The sequence below is a fragment of the Mustela lutreola genome, chromosome 5, assembly GCF_030435805.1.
Source record: "Mustela lutreola isolate mMusLut2 chromosome 5, mMusLut2.pri, whole genome shotgun sequence".
NCBI classification, from domain to species: domain Eukaryota; kingdom Metazoa; phylum Chordata; class Mammalia; order Carnivora; family Mustelidae; genus Mustela; species Mustela lutreola.
In genome coordinates, this window is record NC_081294.1 from 4618935 (window position 1) to 4623676 (window position 4742).

Sequence of the window (4742 nt, forward strand, 5' to 3'; positions counted from 1 at the left end):
CCTCCAGCACCGGCCTGGAGCAGAACCTCCCGCACCGAGGAGCGCTGGATTTCCCCAGTTTCCCTGGTTCTTAAAAACTTGTCGGTTTGGGACAGGGCTTCTACCATCTTAATTTTGAGTTTATTCACCAAGTGATCATGACGAAGAAATTTATATTTTATTATTATTTTTTCTGACAGTTTGTTTTAATTATAACTTTATTTTTCAGCGTTTCAAGATTCATTGTTTGTGCACCACACCCAGCGCTCCATGCAATCCGTGCCCTCCTTAATACCCAGCACCAGGCTCACCCAACCTCCTACCCCCCTCCCCTCCAAAACCCTCAGTCTGTTTCCCAGAGTCCACAGTCTCTCATGGTTCATGTCCGCCTCCAATTTCCCCCAACCCCCTTCTCCTCTCCTTCTCCTAATGTCCTCCGTGTTATTCCTTATGCTCCACAAGTAAGTGAAACCATATGATAATTGACTCTCTCTGCTTATTTCACTCAGCATCATCTCCTCCAGTCCTGTTCATGTTGATACAAAAGTTGGGTATATTTTACTATTTTTTAAAGATTTTATTTATTTATTTATTTGAGAGAGAGAGAGAGAGCATGAATGGGGGAGGGGAAGAGGGAGAGGGAGAAGAAGCAGATTCCCCCACTGAGCAGGAAGCCGGCCCTGGGACTTGATCCCAGGACCTTGAGATCATGATCTGAGCCAAAGGCAGCCGTTTAAATGACTGAGCCACCCAGGTACCCCAAAATTTAAAATACAATATAAGAAATTATTGCTCATATTTCCAGTGGGACAAAACACCACACATCAACTACTCTTCTTAAATCAATATGATGGATAGCTTACTTTCTAATGGAACAAGCTTCTTGATAATCCCAAATGGACACAAAAAGCCAGGTTGAAATGAATGTTTATAGCTTAATCCCCACAATCCTATTATATTCAGGAAAGACTGAGAGAACTATAGACTGTGTGTAGCTGAAATTCCAGACCCAGCGCAGGAGATCAGTTCGTCCTCTGCCGAAGAGGCAGATGAGATGAATTCAAATCCTCTAAAACGCCGCGGATGGATAAATCCCATAACGTAGCTCACTCGTGAACAACCACGTTGTGACTCTAGCAGTGAAATATCCTGCAAGCTTCTTCTGCTCAGAAAAGTTCAAATAAGAAGAAAATTTACTAAAAAATGAACACACTTGAATCTTAGTAGACTATCTGGTAATATTAATTCTTTTCTAATTCTCAATATCTTTCTGAATTTCTCAATATCTTTTTACAGCGTTTAGAGAATGCTTCAAAACCCGATTGCAGCTAATTTAATACCTATGAATACCCCCCCACGGACATTATAAAAAGATTGTGCACTTTAAAGGATTAAGTACATTTTATTACAAAGACACAGGCTCAAATATCTATAAAAGCCTATTATCTGAAGAATACTTTCCTGTTTAAAAACTCTCCACCTATAACGAGCAATTTTAAAAGGGCACATGATTAAGTTAAAATGTACCACCATCAACAAAATAGTGTTTAAGTACAATTCAGACTTGAAAGTCAAGAGAATTAGGAAGAAAGTTCAAATTTCAGTATAACACTACCCTGTATTTATAGAAAGCCCCTTTTAACGGAATTATCATCCACATAATCTTGGATTTCTGTCATTACCGTTCACTAATACTATCCCAATTAGAAGTACTGTTGTCGCTGTATTGTATAAGGTAAAGCCACTCCCAGGAGGGGCTTAAAGTAAATAACATCAATTAAAACTAATCTCTGTAATTCCCACTGAAGTCAAACTTAAGTGGGCAGTTTGCTTCTTTGAACGTAGGAATGCAGTCCCACGACAGGAACCTAGCCCAGCAAGGTGAACTTGTCCAAGTGTTTGTAGTCGATGTGTTCCTGGGGGTTTTCCACTTGCTGTGCTAGTGCTCCTTGGTTGCATATCTGCAGTTCACTGACAAGCATGCTTTTCTTTTTTAATTTATTTTTATTTGACAGTGACATAGAGAGAGATCACAAGTAGGTACAGCAACCGGCAGGGAGATAGGGAGAAGCAGGCTCTTCGCCAAGCAGGGAGCCTGATGTGGGACTCAATCCCAGAACTCCAGGATCATGACCTGAGCTGAAGGCAGTCATTTAACCAACTGAGCCACCCAGGCACCCCAACAGGCATGCGTTTTAACCCCAGGGTGAATTCACACCAACAGGAGCTGAGGGTCCACCCTCGGGCAGAGGTCTCTCAGAAGCTTGCACACCTCTTCCCAGAGCCATGCACTAGATTAGCCCTGCTCACTGGCATCCGCGGTCTGGTCAGGAGAAGGGCAGGGAAGGGAGAGAGGTGGAGGAGAGAAGGTGAGCAGGAAGGGAGAAGAAGCAGAAAACGGAGCAAAAGAGCAGGGGGAAGGAGAAAAGGGAGTGGAAGACAGGGAAGGGGAGAGAAGCAGCCTTCATTACACTGCCCACTTCCGGCAAAGTTCCAGATGCCTAATCCCAGAGAACAGTTTGCTTAATGGCCAACCAGCCGGTCTCGGTGGCTTACACATTGTAATTAAAAAAGAAATGTGTACATCATCAACCTGGTTATCCTTATTATAAATTCTTACAATCTATTTATGTACATAGTCATGTTATCTGGAAAGAAATGTAGACGCTCCTAGCTTCCAACCTTTTTAATTTAAATTGTCATTACTATGACTACTTCTAGTATCATTGTTACTGAAATTCGAATGCAATAGAGTATCTCTAATACAGCACCTTGAATAAGAAGGCATTCACTTATGTTGGTTAACGGATTACCAGGGAGGGGCAGGTTCATTTGGCCAGTCCTGCTCTCACAGACCAATCACTGGTCCCATCCCCATGAGCCCAGCGAGAGTCCCGGAGTCCCATCGCCGACAGCTGTTCCACCAACCCCAGGGAATTACGAAGCAAAAGGGGATCCTCCGAGGACAGGGTCATAATCAGGAGCATTCACCCAACAGGATGTAGCTACTTGGTCTGTTAGAATTTGAGAAGACTCCACAAAAGTTACCTCCTCTGTCACTCAAAGGAGGCTCCATGTCACACCACTAACAAGACTTGGCACCGCAGGAAATAGGGTTTATTGGTAATGGAACACATGCGATCTTCTGAGCTCATTACCTGCAGAGACCTGCGTATCCCATGCACTGGACCTCACCCCAGAAGCTCCGCGTTTTCATCAGACAGGGACCAAGGGACATCTATGCCATTCTACCACTGAAAGCAACCCAGCTGGGGAAGGGTGGGCCCCTGAGCTGTCTGGATGTAATAGCTTGTTTATCCGCTCAGCTGTCAGACCAGCGAGAGCAGCTCTCTGCAGAAGCACGAGGAAGAGAGTCTCCAAGTTGCCCAGATTTGATCGGGGGGGGGGGGGGGCGCGGGGACGGTAAACAGGCACATCAACAGAGATTTCCATCAACTCAGCCTTCTTCTCACTCAGAGGTTCTCTCTGCATCATAAAGTTTACTAAAACAAAATAAATGCCCCTTAGAAGCACTGATGTGGTAACCAGGAGGCAGAACTGCCTTTGGAAACACTTTGAAAAGACCCTTTCTAGGATGCGGTCCCAAGAAAATTGTCAGAAACACAGACAAATGTCTGTGTACAAGTCTGATCACAATGGGATTGCTTCTGAAAGGGAAAATGAGACAGTTTTGAAAAGACAACTCTGGGTTTGAAGCCTTGCAGTTTCTCTTTGAGATGAATAGCATGTGTCCATGGCATATCCGAAAGGTACGGAAGAACATAACTGCGAGCAGAAGAAAATGCTAAGTGGGAGAGAGGATGAAAAATACTCTTATATGAAATGACCTTATGTATACTTTGGAAAGATATAATATGACATTTGGGAAAAAAATGGTATTTCAAGATTAATAATTGGAAAGATATAATATGACATTTGGGAAAAAATGGTATTTCAAGATTAATAATTATTTTGTGGTGGGAAAAGAGTTGGTGTTTCTATTTCTTTTGTAGCCTTACATATCTTCCAAGTTTCCAGTAATGAGCATTTATAATTTTATCACCAAGAAAACGTTATTTCTAAAAGGCTCTGTGGATTTTTTCTATTAATTTTTTTTTATTTTTTAATAAACATATAATGTATTTTATTACCAGGGGTATAAGTCTATGAATCGCCAGGTTTACACACTTCACAGCACTCACCATAGCACACACCCTCCCCAATGTCCATAACCTCACTCCCCTCTCCTGATCCCCCTCCCCCCAGCAACCCTCAATTTGTTTTGTGAGATTAAGACACTTATGGTTTGTCTCCCTCCTGAACCCATCTTGTTTCATTTATTCTTCTCCTACCCCCCCAAACACCCACATTGCATCTCCACTTTCTCATATCAGGGAGATCATATAATAGTTGTCTTTCTCCGATTGACTTATTTCACTAAGCTTGATACCCTCTAGTTCCATCCACGTTGTTGCAAATGGCAAGATTTCATTTCTTTTGATGGCTGCATAGTATTCCATTGTGTATATATACCACATCTTCTTTATCCATTCATCTGTTGATGGACATCTAGGTTCGTTCCATAGTTTGGCTATTGTGGATATTGCTGCTATGAACATTCATGTGTATGTGCCCCTTCAGATCACTAAGTTTGTATGTTTAGGGTAAATACCCAGTGGTATAATTTCTGGGTCATAGGATAGCTCTATTTTCAACTTTTTGAGGAATCTCCATGCTGTTTTCCAGAGTGGCTGCACCAGCTT